Genomic DNA, 22,929 nt, shown 5'->3' with positions numbered 1-22,929 from the left:
GTGCCTGTTTTTATGCCAGTACCAGGCTGTTTTGATTACAGTGGCTTTGTAATACAGTTTGATATCAGGTACTGTGATCCCTCCTACTTTGTTCTTCTTTCTCAAAAGAGTAGCTGCTATTCGGGCTCGTTTATGATTCCATATAAATTTTTGAAGTGTTTGTTCTATGTCTGTGAAATACGGCATTGATACTTTAATAGGTATTGCATTGAATCTGTATATTGCTTTGGCCTCCTACCAGTCTTGATGTGGTTTCTTCTTTAATTCACAGTTGTAGGACTTGAATTCAGCCCAATTTCTGATGGTTGTGACTGATAGTTGTTCTATAGTTTAGTTGTAATTTGACGTTGTGGGAGGATGATCAACCATCTTGACTGGAAGTCCTGTATAGAATACTTTCTTGGAAGACCTGGAGTGGCTCTTCTGGCCCTGATTCTAAGGCTCCATATGAAGGGAAAATTTCAATAATTTATTAGTTTTTTGGGATTAGGAAATGTACGTGAATAGATGACTTTGTAGTTTTTTCAAGTATATTTTATTGATTATGCTATTACAATGGTTCTAGTTTTTTCCTCCCCTTTATCCCTCCTCAGCCCTGCACCTCCCACCTGCCTGCATTCCCCACTTAGTTTAAATCCATAGGTTGTACATATAAGTTCTTTGGCTTTTCTATTGCTTATACTATTCTTAACCTCCCCCTGTCTATTTTGTGCCTGGTAATTATGCTTATTATTCCCTGTACCTTTTCCCCCCAATTCTCTCCATCCACCTCCCCACTGATAACCCTCCATATGATCTTCATTTCTGTGATTCTGTTCCTGTTCTAGTTGTTTACTTAATTTTTGTTTTTGTTTTTTAGGTTTAGTTGTTGATAATCATGAATGTTGTCATTTTACTGTTCATAGTTTTTTTTATCTTCTTCTATTTCTTGGATAAGTCCCTTTAACATTTCATATAATAAGACCTTGATGATGATAAACTCCTTTAACTTGACCTTATCTGGGAAGCACTTTATATGCCTTTCCATTCTATATGATAGCTTTGCTGGATAGAGTAATCCTGAATGTAGGTCCTTGTCTTTCAAGACTTGGAATACTTCTTTCCAGCCTCTTCTTACCTGCAAGGTTTCTTTTGAGAAATCAGCTGACAATCTTATGGGCTCTCCTTTGTAGGTAACTCTCCCTTTTCCTCTTGCTGTTTTTAAGATTCTGTCCTTATCTTTAATCTTGGGTAACTTAATTATGATGTGCCTTGGTGTGTTCCTCCTTGGATCCAATTTCTTTGGGACTCTATAGGCTTCCTGGACTTGCTGGAAGTATATTTCCTTCCCCAGATTGGGGCAGTTTTCCTTCATTATTTGTTCAAATAATCTTTCAATTTCTTGCTCTTGTTCTTCTCCTTCTGGCACCCCTATGATTCATATGTTGGAGCACTTAAAGTTATCCCAGAGGTTCCAAAGCCTCTCCTTTTTTTTTTTTTTTTTTGAATTCTTGTTTCTTCATTCTGATCTAGTTGGATATTTATTTCTTCCTTTTGTTCCAAATTGTTGATTTGAGTCTCGGTTTTCTTCCTTTCACTGTTGGTTCCTTGTATATTTTGCTTTATTTCACTTTGGGTAGCCTTCCTCTCTTCCTTTATTTTGCGACCGAGCTCAGTCAATTCTGTGAGCATCCTGATTACCAGTGTTTTGAACTGTGCATCTGATAGGTTGTCTATTCCCTCATTGCTTAGCTCTTTTTCTGGAGTTTTGATCTGTTCTTTCATTTGGGCTGTATTTCTTTGTCTCGCACATCCGCTAAGTTGTAAGGGGGCAGAAACTGAGGTATTCACCAAGGCAGGGAAACCCTCTTGCCTGGGTTGTGGTGCTGCCTATGGAGGAGGGTTCAGAGAGGAGCAATGCTGCTTGCTTGCTCAACTCTAGTCCAACTTTCCAACAAACTCTTCTGTGAGACTGGGAGTTTCTCCTGCCTTCTCAACACCCACAGTATTTCACCGCTAGAGGTTGTGAGTCTTTAGTTTCCTGGTAGCCAGCCCCTCCTTGCCCATGAGGTTCCTCTTTGCCTGCCCTGCTGCCTGTCTCCACCCCGTCCTACTGGTCTGGATGAATATTTCTTTAACTCCTTGGTTGTCAGAGTTCCATGCAGTTCATTTTTTCTGGCATTTCTGGTTGTTTATTGCTTTTAAATTGGTTGTTTATCTCATTTAATTTACACAACCCTCCTGACATCCTTCTTTTGGTTGTGTGAAGAAGTGAAGCATTTCTGCCTACACCTCCATGTTGGCTGGACTGGGACTTTGGTTTTGATATCCACTGTGGCATGAATAAGATTAAAGGCCCTCATTTATATATACCTGACACTAAAATATATGTTAAGTGATTAACATTTTAAAGTGCTTAGGAAAAGCCCTGGTCAGGTGGCTAGAGCATAGTCCCCATATGTCAAGGTTGCAGGTTTTAACTCCCATCAGGGCATGTACCAGAAGCAACTGATAGATGCATAAATAAGTGGAGCAAAAAATTGATCTCTCTTTCTCCTTCTCTCTCATTAAAATCAATAATAAATTAAAACTATTCAAGTGCTTAGAAACAATCTCAGTGTCACAGTCTCACTTTTCAGATTTACATGGTAATGAGTTAATATGTACTGATCGCTGTATTAGTTATTTTATATTGCTGCACAACAAACACCTAGAAAACAGAGAAGCTTAAGACATTTCTTTATTTTTGCTGGTCTCAGCTAGGCAGTTCTGGTCTCAACATGCTTTTCTCCTACATCTGTACTTATCTCTAAATTCAATTTGGGGGTTGGGATTAAATGGTCTAAGATAACTTCACCTGCCTGTCTAGTGATGTTGCTGGCTCTCAGCTGGGCCATGTGTCTCTAACAGGCCAATCCAGTCTTCTTCAAATTGTAGTCTCAGCGTTCTGATAGAGCAAAAGCAGAAGCTGCAAGGCATCTTTAAAACTTCACTCATTTGCTACATAACTTCATTTTGCCACTTTCAATTGTTCAAAATAAGTCAGGAGGCTGTGGTAAGAATCAAGGAAGTGAGGAAATGGGCTTCAATTTGGTCAGAGTGGCAGCTAAAGCACAGTACAAAAGGCATGCACACAGGAATGATGGAAATTTATGCCTATTATTTTTCAGTCCACATACTGGGCACTACTACATTATTTCATTTAATTTACACAAGCCTCCTGACATATGTATACTCTTCAACCTATTAGTCAAACAAGTAAACAGAAACACTGATTTTTGAAATTTATTTTTAAGAATAAGTTTTTAGAGAGAGGGGAAGGGAAGGAGAAAGAGAGGGAGAGAAACATCAATGTCTGAATGTGTGGTTGCCTCTTGCATTCCCCCCCCCCCCCCCGCACTGGGGAGTTGACCCAGAACCAAACCGGTGACCCTTTGATTCATTGGCCAGTGCTCAATTCACTGAAGCACACCAGCCAGGGCCAGAGATGTTTTGTAACTCAACATTTCTAATGAGGGAAATGTTTATTAAGAGATTTTAATGAGTAAAACTATACTAATAGAATATTTAATTAAAAAAAGGAAAAGTATACATAAAGTAATTCAATTATGTTATCAAAACATGTACACAGCGACAGTGGCCGCGGGTCCCCTTGGGGGACCCGAGCCGGAACTCCATCGTGCACCGGCTCTCTGCCGCACCCCCCCCCCTCCTGCTCCCTTCGCCACAAAAGATCTCTTTCTTGCCAGTGTCCCGAAACTCCCAGCCAAATTTCAGCAAGGGTGTGGACCTGGGACTCACGGTCCCCAGCGCTTCCAATACTCCTCAGCTTGCTGTTGGCTGGGGACACCCTGCTGCTCAAAACAAGGAGGGGAGTGGGGCTTGGGCGGAGCAGTCGCGTCCCTCGGGTCTGAGCGCTCACCACCGCCCAAACCTGCCGGAGGGATGCGCCCGGTGTTCAGCTCTGCCTGATTGGTAATCAGGCTCGTGGGGAACCCTGGACCTGAGACTTTGGGAAGGAATGCAGGCTTGGTTTTGAGTGAGTTTGGGGGGAGTCGAAGAAACCTCAAAGTGGAGGACTTTTCTACCAGAACCTAAGGCATCAGTGGTCTGGACAACAACTTTTGTTTGGAGAGACTTCTGCCAAGTATTGGATTATCAATTTAGATGTTGGCAGTTTAACATCCTTACTGATTCTAGTAAATGCTGATCAGTGCTTGTGTTTTCCCTCAACCACCTCCAAAACCACTGAATATATTTTTTGCTGTCTTCATCTCTTTTAATAGTATTACTGCCTGCATACTTATCTACTGGTATTGACAAGGAGACTTAGAACTGAAATTTAAAAATCTAATTTACTATCTTATTGTCTATCATCATGTTATGTGTCTGTATGTGTGAAATTGTACTTCCATAATGTGGGAAAGTGAGGCTACAAGGAGAAAATACCGGGTCTCTTCAAAACTATATATTAGGATTATGAATAAAAGCTGGATAAGGTATGTTGAAGAATTGACTGCAGAAGTCTGATACATGATTTTCATGTTAATTGTACATATAAATTTCTTGCAAGGGAAGACATCATAGATCACTTTGTTTTTCTTTTTAAGGAGCCGATATGGCATTTAAACATTCTAACCCTTAAAGTTCAAACAGCACAAGTAATTTTCACTTTTGAAATAAAAATTTTTTATAATGCAATTGCATGGCAAAAGGCTAGGTAACAATCTTCCATTTTAAGACAAATATTCATTTATTTCTGTTAAACTGAATGTACAATTATTGTTCCCTAGGCAACAAACTTGCTCATAACTACAATTTCATTTCATGTTAACAAAACACAGATGGTGAAAAGACAACTTTGATTGTGAAGATCTAATTACAATAATAAATAAAATAACTTATATATTAAAAAACATGTACACATTGCCTGCTTCAGCAGCACATATACTACAACTAGAATGATACAGAGATTAGCATGGGAGCTGCACAAGGATGATATGAAAATTCATGAAGTATTTCATTTAAAAAAGGATGTACGCATATGCATATGAATATCCTGGAATGAAATATTCAAGTATATTTACAGTTTCCTTTGTTGAAAATTAATAAAAAATAGTTATTTACGTCTTTTTGTATTTTTCACATTTTCTTGACTATATGTTTACTCTTAGAAATTAGAAAGTAAAAGTAATGTTTTAAAAAGTAAATCTTACCCCGGCTAGTGTGGCTCAGTGGATTGAGTGCCAGCCTGCAAACTAAAAGGTGCTCTGACAGTTCAATTCTCGTCAGAGCACATGCCTGGGTTGTGGGCCAGATCCCCAGTAGGGGACATGAGAGAGGCAACCACACACCGATGTTCCTCTCCCATTCTCTCCATCTCCTCCCTCTTAAAATAAATATATAAAATCTTTTTAAAAAAAGTAACTGTCTACAAAAACACACAAGAAGAAATTGATGGAATAACCCTTTTAAAGTACTACTACCACAACCACAACAAAATTATAACTACACTACAGAAAAACCATCATATGGATCTGAAATCTGGCTGAACAGAAATCCTAACTAAGAACATAAAGAAGAGAAGCCACTTCAAGACTGATAGGAGGGGCAGAGATGGGGAATGGGCTGGTTCCACACCCAGATATGGTGGTCAAAAATTGGTAGAGGTATGTCGGCTGCAGAGATCCCCCCTAATGAGTGATAATCTCAGCCCCAGTTCAGAACCCCCAGTCCACATTTCCAGTGCTGGAAAGAGAAGTCCCCATAACTTCTGGCTGTGCAAACAGATGGGGATTGTGGGACCAAGGGCTCCTAGTGTCTCAGGTTGTCCTCTTATAGAGCCCGCACACAGATTTACCAGGAGTCACTCCCTCTGAGCTCCAGCACTGGCATAGCATCTCAAAAGGTGCCATACAGGGACACGTAGGGAGGGAACAAATTGTTTGGCTTCAGTGTGAAGGCTGGAGGGGGAGCTTTCTCCCCCAGAGAAATGCTGGCAGAAGCCATTGTTTCTTTACTGAGCCCTGCCCCCATCAGAATTGGCAGGCAGGCACCATGTCTGAGTGTCCATCAACCTGGCTAATAGGGTTCATCCCATCCTGCTCATTCCCTGAGACCCTTCTACGCCACCCAACTTGTCGGCCCATCCAAGCTTTTTCCAGTAGGCTTTTCATACAAATAGCACTCTTGGCTCATGCTGTGGACTTTTCTAAAGCTCTCAGAAGTTCACAAACACTAAAAAAGTAGCATCTGGCCACAGCATGCCCTATATTCCTTGCTAAGTGGCCCAAGGTCTGGCACTAGTGGCAAGCAGCCTTCGTCTGAAGCTTGGCCTCTCCTGGGTACCTCCAAGCCCAGCACAAACAGCACCATCTGCAGTTCAGATTGTAGCTCCTGTTGGTGGCCCTGGGCAGGGCACAAGCGGTAGCTGACCTTGGCCTGAACATCCTGGGAGGCCCCAGAGCCAAAACACTCAGTGGACAGTGCAGACCATGCTGGAGCATCAAGGTACCGCCTCCAGAAAGGCCGCATTGCAAGGGGCAGACTCGTGAGGTACCAGAACCCTGCAGAAGCGAGTTCGGCTCTGCAGCTCAGTTCCTGCACAGCAGATTCTTCACTGTGATCACAGCCACTCCTCACAGCATATTGGCCCGGGGGTAAATCCTACCCATTGACGTCAACAGTAATCAAAGCTAAACTTAATGGGAGGGTCCAGGCGGCCCACACAGGGATACACCTGAGTGTCCAGCTCTGATGATTCAGAAGGCTGCACCACTGGGCCCTTCAGGACACCTGCTACATAAGGCCATTCTATCAAGTATGGGAGACATAGCAGCTCTACCTAATACATAGGAACAAACACAGGAGCAGCCAAAATAAGGAGACAAACCTCCCAAATGAAAGAACAGAACAAAACCTCAGAAAAGGAATGAAATAAAATGGAGACAAGCAACCTACCAGATGCAGAGTTCAAAACAGTGCTGATAAGGATGCTAAGTGACCTTAGAGGAAGAGTAGATGAATGTAGGGAGAACTTCAAGAAAGAGATAGAAAACACAACAATACAGAAAGAAAACATAAAAAGGAACCAGTCAGAAATAAAGAATACATTAACTGAAATGAAGAATTCATTACAGGGAATCAACAGTAGAGTAGATGAAGCAGAGAATCAATCAGCAATTAGGAGGATAAGGAAGTAGAAAACACCCAATCAGAACAGCAAAAACAAACAAACAAACAAACAAAAAGACCCATCCAGCCTGGCTAGTGTGTCTCAGTGGATTGAGCACCAGGCTGCAAGCCAAAGGGTCCTCAGTTTGATTTCCCTCAGGGCACATGCCTGGGTTGCAGGCCAGTTCCCATTTATCTTTTTCTCTTTTTTCCAATTTCTTTAAACTTTTAAACGCGTCTGCGCGGGCTGCAAACGGGTCTCAGTTCTTCCCAGCAGGGGACTCATGAAAGGCAATCATACGTTGATATTTCTCTCCCTTCCTCCTTCCCTTCCCTTCTAAAGATAAATAAGTAAAATCTTTAAAAAATAGAATCCAAAATGAGGATAGTTTAAGGAGTCTCTGGGACTACTTCAAGTGTACCAATGCTCACATTATTGGGGTGCCCAGAAGTAGAAGACAGAGAGCAAGGAATTGAAAACCTATATGAAAAAATAATGATGGTAATGAAAATAGGTATAGAAGTCCAGCAAGTGCAGAGAGTCCCAAACAACAAAACCAAAAAAGGCCCACACTAAGACACATCATAATTATAATGCTAAAGCTTAAATGCAGAGAATCTTTTTTAAATTGACTTTATATACAGAAAAGAGGGAGAAAGAGAAAAACAGCAATCGGTTGTTTCACTTATTTATGCATTCATTGGTTGATTCTTGTATGTGCCCTGATTGGAGATTGGACTCACAAGCTTGGTATATCAGGACGAAGCTCTACCAGCTGAGCTACATGGCCACAGCAAGGGTCTTGGAGAAGAAGAAGGAGGAGGGAGAGGAGGGCAAGAGGGAGAGGGGAATAAAAATGTGAATAATAATATGACAGTATGTACATATCCATCCACATTACTTTAAATGCAAAAGGATTAAATGCTACAATCAAAAGACCTACGGTGGCTGAATGGTAATAAAACAAAATCCTTATATATGCTGTCTACAAGAGACTCATTTCAGATAAAAAAAAAAAAAACAGACTGAGGACTTCTGCCAAGAGGGAGGTGTAGGTGGAAACACTTTACCTTCTCGTACAACCAAATCTAAAAACAATAAAGTTTTAGTAACAATAAACGCAAACAAGCCACAGAAAATTGAACAATACAGAGTCTGACAAGAACGAACCACTCAGCTAGACTGGTAAAAGGGGCAGAGCCAGCAGCGGAGTGGATCGGGCAAAAAACATCCCCCAACCCAGGCAGCCAAGGGCAAATCCCAGGTGTGGGGTAGCGACCAGTGGACACAGTGAAGGTGAAAGCTGGCTGACCACCATCACACATTTGCGCACAGATAAACTGGTGAAGGAGTGAGCAGTGAGACAGACCGTGAAGGCCCCAGCGGCAGAGAGAACCCCTATTGCTCCCTCTCTGACCCCACCCCCACATACAGCATCACAACCCAGCGACCTGGGTGGCCCTGCCCTGGTGAACAACTAAGGCTCCTCTCCTCATATGTAACAGGCAAACAAATAAAAACATGGCTCAAGTAGAACTCAGAGCACTAGAGACCATAAATCTAAGCAAACGAGAAATTGCCAATCTATCAGAGGCACAGTTCAAAACACTGGTGATCAGGATGCTCACAGAACTGGTGGATTTTAGTCACAAATTAGAGGAACATATGAAGGCTAAATTAATTGAAATGAAGGGAAATGCACAGGAAACCAATAGTAATGGAAAGGAAACTGGGACTCAAATCAAAGGAGTGGACCAGAAGGAGGAAAAAAAATGACCAAACAGAAAAGGATGAAGAAACAAGAATTCAAAAAAATGAGGAGAGGCTTAGGAACCTTCAGGACATCTTTATATGCTCCAACATCCAAATTATAGGAGTACCAGAGGAGAAGAGGAACAGTCACAAGTGGAAACCTTATTTGAACAAGTAATAAATGAGAACTTGCCCAATCTGGCAAAGGAAATAGACTTCCAGGAAATCCAGGAAGCTCAGAGAGTCCCAAAGAAGTTGGACCCAAGAAGGAACACACAAAGGCACATCATCATTATATTAACCAAGATTAAAATGAAGGAGAGAATCCTAGAAGCAGCAAGAGAGAAGGGGACAGTCACCTACAAAGGAGTTCCCATCAGACTGTCAGCAGATTTCTCAAAAGAGACCTTACAGGCAAGAAGGGGCTGGAAAGAGGTATTCCAAGTCATGAAATCCAAAGACCAAAAATCCAAAGAAATGCATTAAAGATTGCTCTATCCAGCCAAGTTTTTATTTAGAATGGAAGGACAGATACAGTGCTTCTCAGATAAGGTCCAGTTCAAGGAGTTCCTCATCACCAAGCCCTTATTATATGAAATGTTAAAGGGACTTATCTAAGAAAAAGAAGTTAAAAAAACATGAACAGTGAAAGGACATCAAACTCACAGTTATTAAGAACCACACCTAAAACAAAAGCAAACTAATAGGACAGCTAGATCAGGAGCAGAACCATAGAAATGAAGATCACATGAAGGGTTAGCAACAGGGGAGTGGGAGGAGGAGAATGGGGGAGAAGGTAGAGAAAATAAGTAGCATAGACCATAGATAGAAAATAGATAGGGGGGAGGGTAAGAATAGTATGGGAAATATAGAATCTAAAGAACTTGAGACACGTGGCCATAAACTAAAGGGGGGGAATGGTGGGAGGGGTGTGCAGGGTGGAGGGGAATGAAGGGGAGGGAATAGAAGAACTGTAATGGCATAATCAATAAAATAAAAAAATAAAAAACACAGACTGAAACTAAAGGGATGCAATAAGATATTTCATGAAAATGGAAATGAAAAAAAGGTGGGGTAGCAATACTTATACCAGACAAAATACACTTTAGAACAAAGTCTTAATAAGAAACAAAGAAGGACCCAGGCATTCTACTCTGGGTATTTATCCAAAGAAGCCCAACACACTAAATTGAAAAGACATATGCATCCATATGTTCATTTCAGCATTATTTATAATAGCCAAGGTATGGAAGCCACCTAAGTGTCCATCAGTAGACGAATGGATAAAGAAGTGGTGCACATATAAAATGGAACATGACTCAGCCATAGCGCAGAATGAAGTTATGCCATCTGCAAAAACATGGATGAACCTACAGCGAACTGTGCTGAGTGAAACAGGCCAAACAGAGAAAGACAAATGCCATATGATTACACTTATATGAGGAATCTAATAATCAAAATAAATGAACAAGCAGAACAGGAACAGACGCATAGATACAGAGAGAATTTTGGTGCTTGCCAGATGGGAGGGGCATCAGAAGGATGGGTGAAAAAGTTGAACATTTTAAGAATTACAAATTTGGCCCTGGCTGGTGCAGCTCAGTGGATTGAGTACAGGCCTGTGAACCACAGGATCACGGTTCGATTCCCAGTCAAAGCACATGCCTGGGCTGCAGGCCAGTTCCCAGCAGGGGACTCACGAGAGGCAACCATACATTGATATTTCTCTCCTTCCCTTCCTCTCTAAAGATAAATAAATAAAATCTTTTTTAAAAATTAAAAAAAAATAATTAGAAATTGGTTGTTACCAAATAGTTATGGGGATGTTAAGTACAGCATAGGGAATATAGTCAATAATATTGTACACCTGAAATAATTACTATATACATCAATAATTTAAAACTAAAAAATTAAAAAAGGAATGGATGACATAAATACATATCCATATTTATTACAGGAATCAAATCAATAATTAATAATCTCTCAAAACTGGAAGTACCAAGCCCAGATCGGTTCACTGATGAATTCTACCAAACAGTCATGGAAGAAATTATACTAATTCTCTACAATTTCTTTCAGAGAACAGAAGCAGAGAGAACACTTTTTAACTCATACTGAGGCCAGAATTAGCCTAATACCCAAACTGAAAAAAAAAAAGGATGTTATAAGGAAGTAAAACTACATAGCAATATTTTCTCATGAATATAGATGTAAAAATCCTTGATAAGTATTAGCAAGTCACAATGAAGAATGTATAAAAAAAGTTTTATACTATTACCAAGAGGGATTTATCTCTGGTAAGCAAACTGGTTCAACATTAAGAAATTAATATAATCCATCATATTAACAGACTAAAAAATGATCATATAATATCAATAAATGCAATAAAAGCATTTGCCAAAATCAAATACCCACTTATGATAAAAACCCTTAGCAAACTAAGAATAGAGGGAAACTTCCTCATAAAGTTTTAAATAGAATGATCTCTAGTGGGAATCTCTGAGTTTCTGTTACCAGACGGGTGACCTGACCCTGAGTAGGTCTGCCCAGGGCCAGCCAGTAGTGTTGTTGTCAGTGGAAATTAGGGTCTTCCATGGGATCATGAGGCAAGCATTCCAAGGATCCATGCATAGGAGATTGTGGTGTGGCAAAATGTTTTTTTTTGTGTGTAGAAACAGAAGCTGCCCCTGGTGTTCCCAACTTCCCATCTCCATCCATCCCACCATAGAAAATCAGGGCCAGAAATGGGGTCAATGTCCAGAGATCCTGTGCCATGCCAAGGCTAGTTCTGGCCAGTTTTTCTCATCATCAGCTATCTCAGCTTGTGTCTGCTGCAATCCTTTGCTGTGCTGAGGTATTCAGGCTCTCTCCTGGAGCTTGTATGAGGAGTTAGCACAGCCATCAACTGCTAAGACCACATGGCTACGGAGAGAGGATATGCTAGTACATGGGGTGAGTGTGTTACAAGGAGAGAGAGAGAGAGAGAGAGAGAGAGAGAGAGCCCTGTTCCCTTGGGATTGTTCAACTTGGGTTTGAGATAGACTGGGTGATTTTTCAAATTGTCCAATGAACTTCCCAAGTTTCTACATATTTTTAATAGATCCACTTCCTAGTTAGACTGATAAGTATCTATAGCCAAGCTCCTCACCTTGCACCATTTTGACTTCTGTTGCACATGCCTGCTTTCCCCTGCTCTGACCAGACAATCTGATAAGAAGGCAGGAAGGGAGGACTATTAATCCCCTTGTCAGAGCAATACTATAATCTCCTGGGGTGTACAGTTTATAGCTTCCTGGTAAAGCAAACAGGCTTATGCTCCCCAGTTTATTAAGCCTAGTGTCTAAGTCCCTTTGCTCTCTTCCCTTTATTAATAGTTAACTACCAACAGTAACAGTATGTGGGTTCTTGTGTAGGAAAAAAATTCATAACACAAGTCCAAGTGAATATTAGGGTATGTTTATTAAAGCTGGGGACAGTGAAACAGGGACGGGCTTAGCATAGAAGAAACAATGGGAGAGTATAGGCTGGGCTGCCTTAGCCGACTGGAAAGTCACAGCAAAGGGGACCTTGGGGACAGTTTCAGGGGATTAGCCTGGGATGAGCTGCTGCTACCCATTGCTCCCTGGTCACAATTCTTGTGGGGTGCCTTAGAGTTTAGGAGATGTTTGCCTGTGGGGAAATGTGAGAAAAGAAGAAAGGAAGGGAATGGCATAGGCTGCTCCCCAGAGGGAGAGTGTGCATGCTGATTGCTTTGTCTTGAGGCTTTTATCTCTCTCTTGCAGGCAGGAATCTTAGGGGAGGTCTCACAGGAGGGTTTTAGTAAAATATTTGTCAGTTTTCCAGGTGTGCTCTTTTAGGGTCATGGTCTCTACTGATAGGTCAGCACCAGGGAAGGGGTTTTAGTCATTGCAGCTGGTCCTCACATTGCCAACCTGGTTTTGTTGCTTTCCTGGGCCTTGGGCTCAAATACCACTGAGGCCTAGATGCTACCTCTAGAGAGGTGACCTGTATCTGGCTGCAAATTGCTTAGCCGGTTTGTTCATCTCCGTCTCAGTTTCCCTATTCCACTTGTCCTAGCTTACTGACCTGTCTCTCAATGCTACTTTAGATTTGAATTTACTACAATAGATACTCTAGTTTCCTGGACATCACTTAAAAGGGTAGTTACAGGGACAAGCAGTAATGACAAATATTCACTATCATTAGACAGTCTTGACTTCAGTCTAGGGTGGTTCTCAGTGGCTTATCAGGAGATAGGGGTAAAGCTGGAATTCCTGGGCTTTATTGTGTGTGCGTATGTGTGTGCGTATGTGTGTGTGTGTGCGTGCGCACATGTGCGCAGAAAAACCTGTTTGTTTGTTTGTTTATGTATATTTTGATTATGTTGTTATAGTTGTCCCAATTTTCCCCCTTTGCCCCCCTCCACCTGGTACCCCCCTTCCCTCCAGCAATTTCCCCCTTACTTCATGTGCATGAATTGTGCACCTAAGTGTTTTGGCTTCTCCATTTTCTATACTATTCTTAACATCCTGCCTGTCTATTTTGTACCTATCAAATATGCTTCTTATTCCCTGTATCTTTTCTCCCATTCTCCCCTATCCCCCTCCAGCTGATAACTCTCCAAATGATCTCCATACCTATGATTCTGTTCTTGTTCTTGTTGTTTGCTTAGTTAGTTAGTTAGTTTGTTTTTTGGATTCAGTTGTTGATAGTTGTGAATTTGTTGACTTTTTAATGTTCATAGTTCTTTGTCTTCTTTTTCTTAAATAAGTTCCTTAAACATTTCATGTAATAATAGCTTGGTGATGATGAACTCCTTTAGCTTTGCCTTGTTTAGGAAATATTTTATTTGCCCTTCCACTCTAAATGACAGCTTTGCTGGATAGACTAATCTTGCATGTAGGTCCTTGCCTTTCATGACTTGGACTACTTCTTCCCAGCCCCTTCTTACCTGCAAAGTTTATTTTGAGAAAGCAGCTGATAGTCTTATGGGAGTTCCTTTGTAACTAACTCTCTGCTTTTCTCTTGCTGCTTTTAAGATTCTTTCTTTCTCTTTATTCTTTTGCATTTTAATTATGTTACGTTTTGGTGTAGTACTCTTTGGGTCCAATTTGGATGGGATTCTCTGTGCTTCCTACATGTGTATGTCTATTTCCTTCACCAAATTAGGAAAGTTTTCTTTCATTATTTTTTCAAGTAGGTTTTCAATTTCTTGCTCTTTTTCTTCTCCTTCTGGCATCCATATGATTTGGATGTTGGCATGTTTGGAGATGTCTCAGAGTCTTCTTTTTTTTTTTCCTCTGACAAATTTATTTATTTTTTTAAGAAGGTCCAAAATTTATTTTTTAATGTATTTTATTAATTATGCCATTACAGTTGTTCTGTTTCCCCCTTCATTCCCCTCCACCCTGCACACCCCTCCCACCATTTCCCCCCTTTAGTTTATGACCACGTGTCTCAAGTTCTTTAGATTCTGTATTTCCCATACTATTCTTGCCCTCCCCCCTATCTATTTTCTACCTACCATCTATGCTATTTATTTTCTGTACCTTTTCCTTCCTTCCCCTCCTCCCACTCCCCCATTGCTAACCCTCCATGTGATCTTCATTTCTATGGGTCTGCTCCTGATTTAGCTGTCCTCTTAGTTTGATTTTGTTTTAGGTGTGGTTCTTAATAACTGTGAGTTTGCTGTCCTTTCAATGTTTATCTTTTTTCTCTTCTTTTTCTTAGATAAGTCCTTTTAACATTTCATATAATAAGGGCTTGGTGATGATGAACTCCTTGAACTGGACCTTATCTGAGAAGCACTTTATCTGCTCTTCCATTCTAAATGAAAGCTTTGCTGGATAGATCAATCTTGGATGTAGGTCTTTGGATTTCATGACTTGGAATACCTCTTTCCAGCCCCTTCTTGCCTGTAAGGTGTCTTTTGAGAAATCTGCTGGCAGTCTGATGGGAACTCCTTTGAAGGTGACTGTCCCCTTATCTCTTGCTGCTTCTAGGATTCTCTCCTTCATTTTATTCTTGGTTAATGTAATTATGATGTGCCTTGGTGTGTTCCTTCTTAGGTCTAACTTCTTTGGGACTCTCTGAGCTTCCTGGATTTCCTGGAATTCTATTTCCTTTGCCAGATTGGGGAAGTTCTCCTTTATTATTTGTTCCAATAAGTTTTCCACTTGTGGCTGTTCCTCTTCCCCTTCTGGTACCCTTATAATTTGGATGTTGGAACGTTTAAAGATGTCCTGAAGGTTCCTAAGCCTCTCCTCATTTTTTTGAATTCTTGTTTCTTCATCCTTTTCTGTTTGGTCATTTTTTTCCTCCTTCTGGTCCACTTCTTTGATTTGAGTCCCAGTTTCCTTTCCATTACTATTGGTTTCCTGTGCATTTCCCTTCATTTCAATTAATTTAGCCTTCATATGTTCCTCTAATTTGTGACCAAAATCCACCAGTTCTGTGAGCATCCTGATCACCAGTGTTTTGAACTGTGCATCTGATAGGTTGGCTATTTCTTCATCACTTAGATTTATTGGCTCTGGGGCTCTGAGTTGTTCTTGAGCCATGTTTTGATCTGTTCATGCCTGTTACATATGAGGAGAGGTGCCTTAGATGTTCACCAGGGTGGGGCCACCCAGGGCGCTGGTTTGTGACACTGTATGTGGGGGCGGGGTCAGAGAGGACAATGGCGGTTCCCTCTGCTGCTTTCTGCTGCTGGGGCCTGTGCGGTCCGTCTCACCACCGCTAGTTCCTTCACCAGTTTATCTGTGCGCAAATGTGTGACCAAGGTCCGCCCTCAGTGGGTCCGCCCGCTTTTCCACACCTGGGACCCGCCCACGGCTGCTGGTGCACCTGGGGCACATGCTGGGGTCGGTCCGGGGGATCTTTCCTGCCCGACCCTGCTCTGCTGCTAGCTCTGCCCCTCTTACCAGTTTGGCTGAAGGGTTTGTTGTTGTCCGACTTCCGTGTAGTTCAATTTTCTGTGGGTTGGCTGCATTTTTGTTGCTAAAATTTTGTTGTTTTTAAATTTGGTTGTGTGAGAAGGTGAAGTGCTTCCACCTATGCTTCCATCTTGGAGGAAGTTTCAGAGTCTTCTTATACTATCCTCATTTTTGGAATTCTTGTTTCTTCTTTCTGTTCTGGTTGAATGTTTATTTCTTCTTTATGTTCCAAATTGTTGATTTTAATCCTGGCTTCCCTCCCTTCACTGTTGGTTCCCTGTTAAGAAAATAAATTTTTCTTTAATGTTTCGTGCAACCTTAATTTCTTCCTTTATGTTGTTGCCATACTCAGTTAGTTTTTTGAGCATCCTGATCACCAGTATTTTGAACTCTGCATCTAACAGGTTGGTTATCTCCATTTTGTTTAATTCTTTTTCTGAGCTCTTGTTCTGGTCTTTCACTGGGCCATATTTCTTTTTCTCCTCAATTTGGCAGCCTCCCTGTGTTTGTTTCTGTATGTTAGGTAGAGTTGGTTTGACTCTCTGTAAATTGAATGGGTTGGAGAATTAGGTAATCTCCAGGGTGGGGCAACCTGCTTCACTGCTTTGTGGCTCTGTGTGGCGTGAAGGCTTGGAGAGAGGACTGTGCCACTGCCTGGCTTCTGGGGATTTGCCCAGCACTCTCCCCATTTCCTGTCACTGCACCAACTCCCCATATGTGACTGGCCCTTCCATCTGCTGCCCTGGTGTTGAATCCCAGAGTGGGTGGGTTTGTGTCCAATTTTAAGACCACATGGGCCCTTTAAAGGGAGTTTCCTGAAAATCTGGCAGTTTCTCCTGCCACCCCAACCTCCACTGATTTTTACAGCCAGGATTTATCTTCCCAGAACTAGAACCCTGAGCTCTGCGGTCTGGCCTAGGGCTGGGTTCACTTGCTCCCAAAATATCCCTCCCAATTTTTATCTACCACACATGAATGTGGGACTGCCTGTGCCCATTCCACTGCAGCTGACATCTCTGTGTCTCTGTCCCTACTACCTGTCTGGATGAATGTGGCTTCTTTAAATCTTCGTTGTCGGGCTTCCATACAATTCAATTTTCTGATAGTTCTGGTGTTATTTGATTTGAGATTTAGTTGTAATTATTTTTGTGGTTGTGTGAGGAGCTGAAGCATGTCTACCTACACCTCCATCTTGACCAGTAGTCCTGGAATTTTCTGCCTTTAAGCATGATGAGGCTCATCCAGTAAAAAAAAGATGTTTTGTGGAAGGGGCGTTGCTCCCCAAACAGGAAGTTCAGTGACATGGCAGTGACAGAAAATGCTGAGCATAGCATTTTTCAGATCCTTAGTCTATGAATTCTCATAAGTTCACTTTCTAAATCCAGATAATGCAAAAATGAGATTTGACAAACCACCACACTCTTTTCCATAATGGCTGTACAATTTTGCATTCCCATCAATCATGAACAAGGGTTTCAAGTTCTCCAGATTCTCACCAGTGCTGGTTATTTATTTTTTTTGCATGTGTTTGTTTGTAAAATGGTTGGATCTTTTACCTGCAAGTATTTTGTGTGTGTGTGTGTGTGTGTGTGTGTATTCAAACATACGTATAGGCATATTAATTGACATTAATGCTTAACTAAATTAATTGTGGGCATAATTATTATTTTTAATTACCCTTTGCTGCCCTTCTTACATTTCTCATCTCTGGAAACCACCAATCTGTTCTCTGTATGTATGAGCTTGTGGTTGTTTTTTTTCTTTCTTAGATTCCACATATAAGAATTATATAAAAAAAGAAGGGTCATACAATATTATTTTTCTAAGACTTTATTTATTTTTAATTTTTTTAGAGAGGGGGGAATGGAAGGAGAAAGAGAGGGAGAGAAACATTAATGTCTGAGAGGTTCATCAATTGGGTGCCTTTCATATGTCCCCAGTGGGGGACCTGGTTGCGGCCGAGGCATGTGCCCCGACTGGGAATAGAACTGGTGACCTTTCAGTTCTCAGTCCACTGAGCCACACCAAGTAGGGCAGGATCATATAATATTTTTCATTCTCTATGACTTATTTCACTTAGCATTAATGTCTACAAAGTCCATTCATGTTGTCAAAAATGACAAAATTAATTCTTTTTTTTTTTCATAGCAGCCCAATTTACAATAGCTAAGTGCTGGAAGCAACTTAAGTGCCCATCAGTAAATGAATGGAGCAAAAAACTATGGTACATCTACACAATGGAATACTATGCAGCAAAAAGAAGGAGCTCCTACCCATTGCAAAAGCATGAAGAGCATTGCAAGAGCATGAAGAGCATGATCTGAAGAGCATTATGCCAAGTGAAATAAACTAGGTGGTGAAAGACAAATACCATATGATCTCACCTGTAAGTGTAAACTAATGAACAAAACAAAAAAAAATCATTCATTTTTAATGGCTGAATAATATTTCAATATATTTGTATACCACATTTTCTTTATCCATTCATCCACTGATGGACAGTTAGGTTGCTTCTATAGCCTCACTGTTGTAAATAATGCTACGGTGAACACAAGAATGCAGATACCTTTTCAAATTAGTGTTTTTGTTTCTGTTATATAAATACCCAGAAGAAGGATTACTGGATCATATGCTGGATCTATTCTTAATTTTATGAGGATCTTCCATACTGTTTTACTTAGTGGCTGTGCCAATGCAAATTTTAACCAACAGTAGACAAGGCTGACCTTTTCTCCAAACCTCCTCAACACTTGTCATGTGTTTTTGATAATAGCCATTCTGACTGGTGTGAGGTATTGTCTCATTGTGGGTTTGATTTGAATTTCCCTCACAGCTAATGATGTTCGGCATTTTTTCACATACCTGTTGGCCATCTGTATATCTTCTTTGGAAAATAGTCTTTTCAGATCTTATCCATTTTTTAGTTTGATTGTTTGACTGTTTTACTATTGAATTGTAAGTATTCTTATTTTTGGATATTATGGGCAAATTTTAGTGTTTTCTGAGTCTTTCTGGTCCCCTTCTCTCCCACTTCTCTCAGAACTGCATAAGGTTGTACTTATACCACCTTCCCAGGAGACCTACCCAGCCAGTCTGCTATACAACTCTTGCTTTGCAGGGCTCAGGGCTCTTCAGAGGGCCTTTTGTGTCCTTGAGCTATGGGATTCCTGAGTCTTTTCCAGGCTGAGACAGGTTGGTTTTCAGAGATACCATCAGTCTATAATTCCATGATTCTCATTCTACCCTGAAGTCCTTGATTTTTAAAAAAGATTTAATTAATTTTTTAGAGAGAAGGGAAAGGAGGGAGAAAGGAAGGGGGACAAACCACACACTGATGTTAAAATTAATTAATTTGCCCTATTTGGGAATCAAACTGGTGACTCTTTTCTTCATAGTCTGGCACTCAATCCACTGAGCCACATTAGCCAGGGTTCCTTGAAATTCTTCATCCTTCCCAGTGACTTTAAATCTCCTCTTGGGTAGAACAATGTGTTCTTAAAGCATCATGATGATGCTTTTCATCATCATGAAATTTTCCTGAATCAATTGTTTATGGTATAAAATTATAGAGTTTGGCAATCAGACTAGGTTTTGGTAACTCAAAAATATTTCCTGCCCTGGCTGGTGTGGCTCAGTGGATTGAGAGCTAGCGTGCGAACCAAAGGGTTGCTGGTTGGATTCCCATTCAGGCACAACATGGGTTGTGGGCCAAATCCCCAGTGGTGGGGTTGCACAAGAGGCAACCACACATTGATGTTTTTCTCCCTCACTTTCTCCCTCCATTCCCCTTTGTCTAAAAATAAATAAAATCTCTTTAAAAAATATTTTCTCTTAAAGCTTCTGTCTCTGTCATGAGAATCAAAATTCTATTTTTTTATGACTCATTTCTTACTCTGTGTTGTAGCCCTCTCGAAAGTGGTAAGCATGTCTCAGGGTCCAGATTTCACGGTGGAAAGGATGTGAGGTAAAACGGAACTAATAATAATAAGTTTATACTCATCTGTCAAAATACTAATCTTGTACATACACACCGAACAAACACACAAACACATCTTTACAATAACATGGGGTTGTATCACAGTATTCCATTTTTAGGAATGTATCCTATAGATATGTTTTACAACATTTTTAAAAGTAGCAAAAATCAGAGATCACCTAAGGGTCCGTTATTAGGGACTGGTTTAAAATGTTATATCCATAAATGAAATTTTGTACAGTTGTTAAAAAGAATAAGATAACTTTAACTGATGTGGAAAAGCATTCCTACATTGTTAAGTTACAAGCAGTAATGTCTAAACATTTATATGAGACCATTAAATGCCTACGAAAAATACACAGGAAGGAGGAATTGAGAGAGAAGAAGAGTATACCTTACTCTCTTATGTATTATTACAGTTTTTTTAAATAATAGACATGTAAATAACTTTATAATGTTTTAACTGAACTAAAAGATACATTTTTCATATAAAACATATTTGTAACAGGATGTACCAAAAATATTAGTTTACCTGCATTTCAGTTGTCTCTAATTTTTTTTTTAATCTTACTTATTTACCTCTAGAGAGAGGGGAAGGGAGGGAGAAAGAGAGGGAGAGAAACATCAATGTGTGGTTTCCTCTCATGTGGCCCCCACTAGGGACCTGGCCTGTAACCCAGGCACCTGCCCTGACTGGGAATCCAACTGGGGACCCTTTGGTTCACAGCCCACACTCAATCCAATGAGCTACACCAGCCAGGGCTCTGATTTTTTTAATCCTCACCCAAGGATATGTTTTTTAAATTAATTTTAGAGAGAGAGAGGAAGAGAGAGAGAGAGAGAAACATTGATGTGAGAGAGAGACATTGATTGCTTGCTTCCCAAATAGGCCCTGACTGGAAATCAATCCTGAAACTCCTTGGTGCACACGATGACATTTCAACCATCTTAGTTACCTGTCCAGGGCTCAGTTGTTTCTAATTTTTTAATAAAATCTTAAACTATGTTGAATAAATAATCAGTGTTCTTTTACCTACTTAATATTTAAATACGGATTTTTAGAAAGTTTTTATCCTGGAAATTTTCAAATATATGTAAAAGTAGACAGAATAGTGCTGTGACTCCCCCAGGATCCCATCCAGCTGCACTAGTGCTCAACTAGGGGCAGGTCTTGTTCTGTTTATGCCCCACCTACTCTTCTATCCCAGATGGTCTGAAGCAAATTCCAGAAATATTGTTCCATCCATACATTTTTCAGTATTCCTAAAACATAAGATTTTTTAAAAATATATAACCACAATACCATTATTACACCTACATTTAAAAAATGTTACATTCTTAATATTAAATGGGTAGTGTTCAAATTTTCAATTATCTTATAAAACTTTCATTTTTAAAAAAGTCAGGATGTAAAGAGCTCCTGGTTAGTATGTTTCTTAATTAGTTTTTTTCCGTCACAATGCCTTACTTTGAAACATGAGGGGAAAATCTTATAGGTACACATGAAAAAGACAGACATGATCACAGGTAAAAGCAAAGAAAATCTAACCAGAAAGCAGCTGTTGAACCTGAAGTTCTGAGTATGACATGTTGCAGGACTGAAAGGAATGGTTAGTATTCCTCTCCTTCTTCCTCATCCTCTCTTACAAGAGAATCCACACCAACCTCTTCATAATCTTTCTCAAGGGCAGCTATGTCCTCAGGGGCTTCAGAAAACTCTCTTTCCTCCATGCTATCACCCATGTATCAGTAGACAAAGGCACGCTTGGCATATACAAGGCCAGGTAACCCTAGGCCTCAGCAATAGCTGTGGTGTTGCTCAGGACACACATAACTTACTATACTTTGGCCAGGTCTCCACCAGGTACCACAGTAGGAGGCTGGTAATTAATGACAACTTTGAAGCCAGTGGATGCTGCACTTAGTCTTGATGGTGGCAATGGCAGCATTGACATCTTTGGGAACCACATCACAATGGTACAACAGACAGCAAGCCATGATGTATCTAGTTACCATGGCAAGGGTCCCACTTCACCATCTGGTTGGCTGATCTCTGCTACAGAAAGCAGATGGTGGGCTTTCTCAGCAGATATGAAAGCAGAGTATGTGGCCAGAGGGAATTGGATACAGGGATACGACACCAGTTTAGTCTGGAATTTGACCAGATCAATATTCAGGGCTCCATCAAACCTGGAGGAAGCAGTGATGAAGGACACAATCTGGCTTATCAGGTGGTGAACAGTAGTGTAAGTTGGGCTCTCAGTATCGAGATTTCTATGACAAATGTTGTAGATGGTCTCCTTGTCAACCATGAAGGCACAATCAGAGTGCTCCAGGGTGGTGTGGGAGGTGAAGATGGAGTTGTAGGACTCCACTACAGCTGTGGAAACCTGGGGGGCTGGGTAAATGGAGAACTCCAGCTTGGACTTTTTGCCATAACTGACAGAGAGACGTTCCATTACCAGGGAGATGGACCAAGAACCAATTCCTCCACATGATTGCCAGAGGCTGTCTCACTGAAGAAGGTGCTGAAGGAGCCATCTCCTCCACCAATGGTATTGTCACTTGGCATTCGACCATCAGGCTAGATGACATGGATGGAAATGAACTCACATATGGCTGTGAGTTAGCAGGCTCAGGCAACAGAACTAGACACTGGGTCCCAGTTACTGTCCCTGACAAGCTAAGAATCAACACACAAAATAAACAAACAAATAAAATGACCAAAAAACAAAAAAGCAGTTTAATTGGAAAAAGAACTAGAACAGGAGTCAGAGTACAGGTTTAAGTCCTGACTTCGTCACCTGCTGAGTATTTTATTTTAGACAATTGGTAAACTCTGATTCTCTGTGTTACTTTTTTTAAAATTTTTAAAATTTATTTATCTTTAGAGGGGAAGGGAAGGAGAGAATGCGAGAAACATCAATGTATGGTTGCCTGTTCTGCATCCCATGCTGGGAACTGGCCTGCGACCCAGGCATGTGCCCTGACTGGGAATTGAACTGCAATCCTTTTGTTTGCAGGCCCGCGCTCAATCCACTGAGCTACACCAGCCAGGGCCTCTCTGTGTTACTTTTAAATTTTTTTTCCCATTTGTGCTTTGAGGATAGAAA

General features: G+C 40.8%; 3 pseudogenes; 2 read left to right on the top strand and 1 right to left on the bottom strand.

Annotated features, from left to right (window-relative positions):
- The first annotated feature begins 3,600 nt into the window (after positions 1-3,600).
- On the top strand, positions 3,601-4,409 carry LOC119058426 (transmembrane protein 243-like; annotated as a pseudogene).
- A 500-nt stretch (positions 4,410-4,909) lies between these two features.
- Positions 4,910-5,009, top strand: LOC119058564 (uncharacterized; annotated as a pseudogene).
- Positions 5,010-21,427: 16,418 nt separating this feature from the next.
- LOC119058503 (tubulin alpha-1B chain-like) lies at positions 21,428-22,302 on the bottom strand (annotated as a pseudogene).
- Positions 22,303-22,929: the final 627 nt, after the last annotated feature.

This window comes from Artibeus jamaicensis, unplaced genomic scaffold (genome assembly GCF_021234435.1).
Source record: "Artibeus jamaicensis isolate MK-2021 breed Jamaican fruit bat unplaced genomic scaffold, CSHL_Jam_final contig_3188, whole genome shotgun sequence".
Lineage (NCBI taxonomy): Eukaryota > Metazoa > Chordata > Mammalia > Chiroptera > Phyllostomidae > Artibeus > Artibeus jamaicensis.
This window is presented reverse-complemented; position numbering and strand designations above follow the sequence as displayed.